General features: G+C 47.3%; 1 pseudogene; it reads right to left on the bottom strand.

Annotated features, from left to right (window-relative positions):
* Nucleotides 1-9,568: 9,568 nt before the first annotated feature.
* LOC137344329 (ferritin heavy chain B-like) lies at nt 9,569-10,111 on the bottom strand (annotated as a pseudogene).
* Between the last annotated feature and the right edge of the window lie 472 nt (nt 10,112-10,583).

The raw sequence follows: 10,583 nt of genomic DNA on the forward strand, positions 1-10,583 counted from the left end.
CTGGATTGGTAGTCAAGGCAGAGAGAATGAATCCAGTGCCATCTAGTGGGCCCTTGAGTAGCCTCATTTCAGCAGTGCCACACCGCCTGAGGAAGGGGAAAGCCCCCGAAAGCTTGTGGGATTAAAAATAAAATCGTTGGACTATAACTTGGTGTTGTAAAATTGTTTACAATTGTTAACCCCAGTCCATCACCGGCATCTCCACATCATCATTTCAGCAGCGTTAAGTGTTTACAGTCGAAGCCATCAGACTGAGGGTACACCTCATGAGATTGGCCATTTCTCAGTTAAACCCTTTGCTTTATATGACAGTCCCCAGACAGCCATTGTATCCAAGTAAACCTGTTCAATCATGTTCAGAACAAAATAAAAAGACTTGCAATACTTATGCTCACAAAAAAATTAATATATTTAGTTCCAGAAGTGAGATCTGTAGCTGCAGCAATGATGAGGCATCAGCTTTTTAAATGTTAAATGATTGAAAGTGGTGGCTGTTTTCACAGTACTGATTCCCGCTAGACTTTTACAGCATAATGATGAGGCGAGGAAGGGAGAAGAATTAAATCTCGATTGTCTTGCTCGGTGTGATTGCTAGCACAGGTCCGGCAGCTCGGGACGAGACGACTGCCCACCGGACTGTCCTGGCACTGACCTCACCGAGGTTTCTGGGGTCAATCTAATTTTAATATTCTGGGTGGGCTCCTGATCGAGAGCTTGCCCACTGCGGGGTGGGAAATGATGGGCTGCTGCAGGATTTAAACACCCGCAGCAGCTTAAAGGGCCAAGCATTAATCACAAAAGTTCTTTTTGAAAGCAGGAATGTAAATCCTTGCAGAATGCATGAGGTCAATGGCAGGGCACAAAGCCCCATGTTTTCAGAGACCTGGTGACTGGTTACAGACAACCATTTCTCAGGGTTTCATCGATCTGACTGGCACCATTAGATTAGTGGCCAAGGACAGTCTGTGCCCGGTTACAATAGTGTGGAGGCAATCGGCTCACATGGTGCTGCTCTCTTTCAGGATAGCAGCACATTCATGTCCTCCTGACAACCCCTTCGGAGGCCTGCACACATGGCAGAAAGGAGTCAGGGTCAGGCTGCCTATGCAGCAACGCAAGAGCTGCGGGCAGTAGCACGTTTATCTCAGAACTTAGCTGGCACGCAGCAAGGGCCACCTCAATCCCAAGAAGATACTGGAGGTAATTAGCACCCAGCCACCTCACATACTCTGGCCACCCAGCTAGCACTCAGGAGAAGAATGAGGCTAGGTACAAGAGGACCCACATCACATGCCGGGATCAAGAGGAAGCACAGTGGAAATGCACAGTATAGGTTTTCATGATAATCATGGTTGCACTGAAGGTGATGTGTATGCAGACATTGTTTGCAGCAAGGTTTAGAAATGGCTTTGATGAGGTGATATGAATGAGACCCATGTGGGTTGATGTGTGCAAAGACCTGTCTGCAGATGGTAGCATCTTTGTGTTGGGAAGGGGAAGATTTAGACAGAACTGTTCAAGCAGTGTATTCAGGTACTCAGGAGAAGGTCTCCTGTATCCGATGGATATGAATATCTCTTGCAGCCAGCAAGGAGTTGTCCTCTATGTCCTCTTCAGGCTGCTATAGCTTCTCTGGCCGGTCTTGAGTGCTTTCTTCCTCCGGGAGTTCCTTGAGGAAGCTCTTTGTAAATGTGCAGCAGATCACCGTGATCCTTAAGACTCTAGTAGGACTAAATTGCAAAGCTCTCCTAGACCACTCCAGGAACCTGAAATGCACGTTCACCTTTCCAATTGTGTGGTCTGGTGATAACTCTGGTGGAAGAACGGGCCTTGCTCAGCTAGTCTCCTGGGACAGCACGCAGGTGTCGTCAGCCATGGGGGAGAGGGCTGTCTTGTTCTACAGGATCCACCCAGAAATTTGTCTTTCTGACTGAAATAGAGTGGGCACAGGGAACTGACTTAAAATGAAGGCATCATGGCAGTGGGTGGAAAGCGAGCATTTGACTTGCATGATGCAGTGCTGTGGTCAGATATACGCTGAGCTTGAGAGTAGAATCCTGTCCTGCCGACTGATGATGGGATTAATGGAGCACTTACGGCCACATGTTGGCCATGGGGGCGTGGATGAACGAATTTGCTCTAGCAAAGAATGCATCTGTGACCTGCTTCCTGCATCCCTGCACAGGCGATTGATAATGTTACTGATGGTCCCAGTAGCAGCGTGGAATGGCCCTTTAATTTTAAAAAAATTCAGGGAAGTTGTGCCTTTCACAGTCATGGGCAGACTGATGCCTACAGAGAAAGCGGGCTACCAGTCAGTTACCCTGGGATGGCAGGGTCACCTTCCTCACTAACTCAGGTAATGGATATTGGTGAGGTCAGCACTTATAACAGCCGGTCGTGCTAATAATTCACTGCTCAACCAAGGCCTGATTGCAGGCCGAATTGGGAAATCCATTCCAAGAATTTGCCTCCAAGCTGTCACAGGAAAATAGATACTGAATTTAACATTTCTGTTATGATGCCATTTCAGAGGAATAACAATCAAAGCAACTGCCAAGTATCGAACAAGAATTAGGAACAATGCATGAACAGAGAGATTTAGGGGTCCAAGTACAAAAATCACTAAAAGCTAGTGGTCAGGTACAAAATATAATTTAAAAGGCTAATGAAATGTTGGCCTTTATCTCAAGGGGGCTGGAATATAAAGGGGTGGAAGTTATGTTACAGCTGTACAGAACTCTGGTTAGGCCCCATCTGGAGTACTGCATTCAGTTCTGGGCACTGAACCTCAGGAAGGATATACTGGCCTTGGAGGGGGTGCAGCACAGATTCACCAGAATAATACTGGGACTTAAAGGGTTAAATTATGAGGCCAGGTTGCACAGACTAGGCTTTTATTCCCTTGAGTATAGAAGATTAAGGGGTAATCTAATTGAGGTGTTAAAGGTGATTAAAGGATTTGATAGGGTAGAGAGAGAGAGAAACTATTTCCTCTGGTGGGTGAGTCCAGAACAAGGGGGCATAACCTTAAAATTAGAGCTAGGCCGTTCAGGGGTGATGTCAGGAAGCACTTCTTCACACAAAGGGTAGTGGAAATCTGGAACTCTGTTGAGGCTGGGGAGTCAATTGAAAATTTCAAAACTGAGATTGATAGATTTTTGTTAATGAGTATTAAGGGTTACTGAAACAAGGCAGGTAGATGGGGTTAAAATACAGATCAGCCATGATCTAACTGAATGGCGGAACAGGCTCGAGGGGCTGAATGGCCTACTCCTCTTCCTATGTTCCACAAGAGCGACAGCCCAGAGATTTGCTCAACTATTACATCTCATCTCATAACTTCATATTAACACACAATCATCAGGTAAACTGACTGTAATAGAATAAAAAAACAATTTTTAACTAAAATCCCAACATCTCACCCATTCTAATCATCTTATTAGCAGAAGCCTTTTCATTTCGATGCTAACAGATCTGTAGTTTTGCCCACGGTATGTCAGAGGACGTGTTACTTTATAAATACAGCGTGGTGTAACATATGATATAATGCACAATGTGTTATTCTGTTGATAAGGTTGGCCTTGGTAAGAGTGCAGAGGAGATTTTCCAAAATAATACCAGGGATACTGGGGAAAGGGGCGGGGGAGTGGGACTAAATGGATTGCTCTTGCAGAGAGCCGGCACAGACTCGATGGGCCGAATGGCCTCTTACTGTGCTGTAACCATTGCTGAGGTCACTTAGAAGCTAGCTGTCCTCTTTTCTGCACTTTTTTTTAGAACAATGTTCAGTTGTGATTTGGTGTTTTATACAAAGTGTGATATCTGAAGGAAAATGTACCTGACTCAAAGCTATACACTAGGGGATGTCCCCTGGTAAATCAGATAATGCGCTGTTTTGTAAGGTCAGGAGTGCTACACATTGTATTATTCTGTTGCTAAGATAGAGTTGTGTCCATTTAAGGACACAAAGTCAAGGAGTGTATTTATAGCACAAGTTTAGCATTGGTGCAAAGCTGAAACCACTTTGTACCTACACTAAATTTACAGTGTAAATCCAGGTTCAAGGCCTAACCTGAATCCAGAGAGAATCCTTTTGAGACTACATGGAGGAGAAAGTCCCACACCACTTCTGTTTGACACCACGTGCAGTGTAAATCCAATGCAGTGTGAAACTTGATTTACAAAGTGCTTAGGGGATCCATTAGACCCTTTGGTATTTTTTAAAACATACCTCACGTGGAATTAAATGTTTAAAGAGTGGCAATTTTCTCTTCTGCACTCTCTAAATTGGATGACATTCTATTTTATAAAGCCAGAAGTGTTATGGTATGTTAATGCACAATGTATTTTTCTGCTGCTAAGGTGACGCTGTACTTCTTTAACGCCACAAAGTCTAATCATTGTTGAGTAAACACAGCCTCAGGTCAATGAGAATTTAATTGTTAGTTGGTTGAGGAACTTTGCAGATTGAAAAGTGCTTGCAAGTTTCAGGCTGCAGATGAGAGGCTCCCAACATTTTAAGATTGTTTTGCACCAGTAACAGAATGTGACATCTAGGGCATGATGTCTGAAGTTTGACGGATGCGTGCACTAGACGTAGTGTTTATAACATATTACCAATAAACCTTCCCTGGTGTTATTCTCAGTGAGTCAGAGGTTACATTCTGCCACTCTTCCAAATGGTGGTGTGCGGAAGTGATGCCCTTCTTAAGTGAGATCGTAGAAAGACGTTTGGAAGACATCTGCCCAAAGACAATTGTGTTTTTTGATTGAACCAAAGTTCTTGATGGGAGAGTAATTAGCACTGTGGGAGGGCTTAAATTAATATTGGGGGGGGGGGGGGTAGAAAAAACAAGGTGAGGAAGCAGAAAGGTGAGCAAAAAGGACAAGTGCTGTAGTTAAGATAAGAGAGAAAAACAGATTAGAAGGAGGAAGGAGTAAAATGAATAAGGTTACCAAACAGGCAGAGAGATGTTTGAGTTGTACATGAATGCACAAAGTATATTGTAAATAAAATTGGGGTTGTAACATTTAATGGAAATGTGGCTTAGGCTAAGGTAGGACTGCAGATGTTTCAAAATGTGCTGAAGAGACAGAGTAGGAAAAAGGGAAGAGGAGTGGCGGTGTTAATCAACGATTCCATTACAGCAACGGAATATCGGGATGATATAGGTGATGGTGCAAAAGATGAATCTATTTGGTTAGAGTAAGGAATAGGAAGAGAACAGTTAATCCATTGGGAATATATTATAGACTGACCAACAGTGCAAAGTCATTGAGGAAGAATTCTGCAGACAAATTAGAGAAAAATGCAGCAACAACACGGCTATAATAATGGATGACTTTAATTATCCAAAGAGAGACTGGGCTAAAAGTATATCAAATTACGCCCCGGTTCAAAAAAGGGGCGAGGGATAAACCCGGCAACTATAGGCCAGTCAACTTAACGACAGTGGTGGGGAAACTTTGAGACAATAATCCGGGACATAATTAGATGTCACTTGGAAAAACATAGGTCAATAAATGACAGCCAGCACGGATTTATTAAAGGCAAATTGTGTTTGACTAACTTGACTAAGTTCTTTGATGAAATAATGGAATGGGTTGATGAGGGTAGTGTGGTTGATGTTGTGTATATGGACTTTTGAAAGGCTTTTGATAATGTACCACATGATAAACTTGTTAGCAAAATTGAAACCCCTGGGACTAAAGGGACAGTGGCAGCATGGATACGAAATTGGCTAAGGAGGTCATTGCGGGGGTCAGTCATCGGGGGGGGGCTCGGTCATCGGGGGGGGAACTCAGTCATCGGTGGGGGGGGGGCTCAGTCATCGGTGGGGGGGGGGGGGCTCAGTCATCGGTGGGGGGGGGGGGGCTCAGTCATCGGTGGGGGGGGGGGCTCAGTCATCGGTGGGGGGGGGCTCAGTCATCGGTGGGGGGGGGGCTCAGTCATCGGTGGGGGGGGGGCTCAGTCATCGGTGGGGGGGGGGGCTCAGTCATCGGTGGGGGGGGGGGCTCAGTCATCGGTGGGGGGGGGGGGCTCAGTCATCGGTGGGGGGGGGGCTCAGTCATCGGTGGGGGGGGGCTCAGTCATCGGTGGGGGGGGGCTCAGTCATCGGTGGGGGGGGGCTCAGTCATCGGTGGGGGGGGGCTCAGTCATCGGTGGGGGGGGGGCTCAGTCATCGGTGGGGGGGGGGCTCAGTCATCGGTGGGGGGGGCTCAGTCATCGGTGGGGGGGGCTCAGTCATCGGTGGGGGGGGGCTCAGTCATCGGTTGGGGGGGGCTCAGTCATCGGTTGGGGGGGGCTCAGTCATCGGTTGGGGGGGGGCTCAGTCATCGGTGGGGGGGGGGTTCAGTCATCGGTGGGGGGGGCTCAGTCATCGGTGGGGGGGGCTCAGTCATCGGTGGGGGGGGCTCAGTCATCGGTGGGGGGGGCTCAGTCATCGGTGGGGGGGGGCTCAGTCATCGGTTGGGGGCTAAGTAATTGGGAGTGTCAGTCATTGGAGGGCTCAGTCATCAGGAAGAGGGTCAGTCATCGGGGATCATCGGAGGGGCTCAGTCATCGGGGGGGGGGGGGTCAGTCATCGGGGGGGGGGGGGTCAGTCATCGGAGGACTCAGCCTCCAGGGGGTGGGTGGGGTCAGTCTTTAGGGGCCATCAGGGGGTCAGTCATGGGGGTCATCGTAGGGGTCGGAGATCGTGGGGGGGGTCGGAGATCGTGGGGGGGGTCGGAGATCGTGGGGGGGGTCGGAGATCGTGGAGGGGGGTCGGAGATCGTGGAGGGGGGTCGGAGATCGTGGAGGGGGGTCGGAGATCGTGGAGGGGGGTCGGAGATCGTTGGGGGGGGGTCGGAGATCGTTGGGGGGGGGTCGGAGATCGTTGGGGGGGGGGGTCGGAGATCGTGGGGGGTGCGGAGATCGTGAGGATGGTCACCGAAGGTAGATTTGTTGGGCCTGGGGGAAGCACTCCTGCTCCTCCGGGCCCACAAGCTGTGCTATAAAGGCACTTACCTGCAGTTTCGGGCCTTCCCACCTCCTCTCACTTGACGTGAAGGAGAAGGCCCGGGAATCCTGGCCTCCAGAGGTTAAAAATAAAAAACCTGTCAAAATGAAGGCCTGGAACCTCCATGAAAGCTTATACTAACTGACCCACCTCCTAAGAGCGGGTTGGTCTCCCGCCCCTCGTCCCGCCTCAGTGAAAACTGGAAGTGGGCCGGTTGGGGGCGGGTTTTAGATTTTTAAAATTTTTACTGCTCTCCCCGCCCCCAACCCACCCGTTTTTCCCATTTAAAATCATGCCCTAGGAAGCAATGGGCCGGATTTTGCTGTAAAAATAATGGTGAGGCTAACAGCACTCATTGTTATTTATGTGCAACTTCCAGTGACCGCACATGCGCAATTAGACGCGGAAATCCGGGAGTTGCTGGCCGAGATGCCCTGCTCCTCTAAAAGCTGCATGAAAACGGCATCTCGCCGTCTGACTCACCGTTCAAATGTATTGAATGGTGTGAAGTTTCTTTACTTCCCTCTAGGTACAGACCAAACTTGCCAAAAAAACAGTTAGGGCTTGTCCATTCCAGTGTGAGTACCCTTTTAACAGTGTGGTAAGTCTTAATTACCGCCAAACAACCTCTCTGGCACTGAAAATTAACATTTACAAGTGTGGAGACTCATTCCTTCAGCTTCTAATTATTGTTGGACACTTAAAAAGAAATAATTTTAAAACATTTTTTAAAAACTTTTTCTTTGTCTCTTTTATCTCTGTCTCTTAATCCAATTTTTCTTTCCCTCTCTTTATTTCGCTTTCTGTACCTGATTTGACGTTGAATTCATTATTCTAACCTACACCTCCTGATTCAGATTCTGTGCTGTTCATTAAATGACGCTTCGATCTGATTGGTAAAGGGGATGCACAGTTGCTTGCCCCGTTCACACAGGTTCCAGATGCCCTGAATCAATCCCTAATTTACAGCAACTTGTCCTGCAAAAGCTCATAGAAAGTCTATGGGCAAGTGGAAGTCTACTGCTCATTCGCTGCTCGCTGTGACGTCTGGCCCATTGTAACAGAAGATGATTAGGGTACAGAATTAGACATATTCCCACAAAAAGTAACGGTGCTGTTACAAAGGCTGAAGTTCCTTGAATGAGTAGAGAAATTAAAATTAAAATGAACTTAGAAATATATGAATCTCGGAGTTATAATGGGAGAAATAAGGTTTTTCCACTGACGGCTATTAGACCATGGGAAGCTTCTTCACAAGTACTAGCACAGACACCAGGGGTTGAATGGCCTCCTCATGTGCTGTAATTCTATCATTCTACTTTTAACAGACCCTCGTCTCTCTCCAACTCCTTGGACTCTGGTTTGAACTCAGGTTCTCTCCTTCATTGAGTCCGAGCCCAAGTGGCTTAGAAATGTTGGTGCTGAGCTGAATTTAGGACAATGTAATCTGTGAGAAGTGCCCCAAACATCAAGCCCACAGCCCTTTGTGCGATGTCTCGGTTTGGTTCAGGTTTGTCTGTGCCAGCCGGTTTTGACGTGTGAAGTCCAAGTACAAATCGACTGTGACTGAGGTTCCCAGCTCAGGGTTGTCACTTTCACACAGAACCTGAGTCCAAACCAGAGTCCAAGGAGATAGAGAGACATGGGGCCTGTTACAAGTAGCATCAACTGGGAGCCTGACCACACCTTGTGCAGTGCAGGGAATTCTGGCTGTTGTTAGAGGGTGAACGTCAGCAGGTTATAGGATTACTACTTGTTACAGGTAGGATATCGGGGCATTACACGTGTTACTGCCAGTTACATATAGTAAGTTATTGTATTACTGTTGGTTATGAGGAGAATCTGAGTGCTTTTAGTGTTACCGGTGCATTTTCAGTAAGTTATTATTAGTTATAGGTGGAATAAAAGTTCCTCCCACCTCTGGTTTCCCCCATGAATCCTTCCCCCACCTTCAATTTCCCCTCTTCCCTGCCCTCGATTCCCCTCTTCACAGGTGTCTTCCTAGTTCTCGAAACTTCTCACACAACAGCTGCTAGCACAAAACCACGAGCAAAGGTACTCAATTATAGGGGACCCAGACTTTAAGATAAATGCAACATTTGCAGATGTCACATGATCAAATGTCATGTGGTCAGATGTCATGTGATCAAACCTCCAGGAATGTAATAAACTGGATAGCCAGGTGGTGAAGGATGTAATACTAGAGCCTGGTCTTCAGTTGCTTCCAAGCCTTTATTCACAGAGATCCACATTACACACCCCACACCCTAGATAAGCTCTCATATAAATGGATACAAGAGAGTTCCCAATTGATATGCGCCACCTGAATACAATTAACACTAATTGATATAAATCATATGGATACAATTAACAAAGAATACCTCCAACCGGAGTTTTTCAATATTAAACATTTTAATTACAGTTAGTGACAGTTACTATTACATTTCACATCAAGAGCCCAGGTCTCTCACCTCTTTGCACAAAGTCACACGAGTTGTCTTTGCTGCAGGATGGGGGTCTCACATATTAAGACTATATAAACAGAAGTACTATATACAATAGGCTTAATCCCTGCAGTTAGTTGAATCACTCTCCCCCAGGGTGTGCTCATCAAACAGATACTCTCCCATGCCATTCTCAGGGGCTCCCAGTCTCTTCAAGTTGGTGATGTAATCTCCAAGCTTCTTGATCATCTTCACTTATTCATCCATGTAGTGGGTCTCCAGGAAGTCACACAAATGAGGGTCAGTGCTCTCAGTGGACAGTTTGTGCAGATCCAGCAGACTCTGGTTGACACCATTCTCCATCTGCAGAGTGCTCTGCATTGCTACCAGACCATTGCTCCACTCAATCCTGCTCTGGCTTCTTGATGTCCTCCGAGGTGATTTGGCCCCCACGCTGATTCTGGAATGGGGGCAGTTTCTCGGTGTGCTCATGTTCTCATGTGACTGCTCCTTGAAGAACTCAGCAAAGTGACACAACGCGACATTATCCCAGTCAAAGTAGAAGGCATGGAAGGTAAACAGGAAGAATCGAGCTCCATATTGATCGGTTTGTTGACCATCCTTACAGTCCTTTTGGTAGTTCTGACGCGCTTGCAAAGCCATCTTTAATTAAATAATAATTTTATTGTCCGTTTCTATTATGCACTCCAGTCCCTGCGGTGCCCACTGGTTGCAGAAAGCTTCAAGCGCACCGGCAGACACCGCATGCTCCTTCTCTAGGGCCACCCGGGCATGGAGAATGCAATGGAAGAGAGGCAGACAGTCGGAGCAAACACCCCCACGGGCCGCGCCCAGCCTAGACCTATAGATGGCTACCTTGGTCAGGCCCGAGAGCAGACCCACGAGGAGGTCCTCCGACTTGTCCACCTCCCTCTTCACCGGGCGGATCAGGAGCCTGGGACTGAAGTGCAGCAGTTCCTTTAAATATTGAAACAGAGGCTGCAACCTCCCACACTCGATATAAACATGGAAAAGAGACTCATCCAGGTCGCAGAAATTACAGTCAGCCTGGGAGTCCCTAAAATGGCTTAACAGCCTGTTTGTGGGCACCGTTCCGTGCAACATTCTCCACCCC

Source organism: Heptranchias perlo, chromosome 27 (assembly GCF_035084215.1).
Source record: "Heptranchias perlo isolate sHepPer1 chromosome 27, sHepPer1.hap1, whole genome shotgun sequence".
Lineage (NCBI taxonomy): Eukaryota > Metazoa > Chordata > Chondrichthyes > Hexanchiformes > Hexanchidae > Heptranchias > Heptranchias perlo.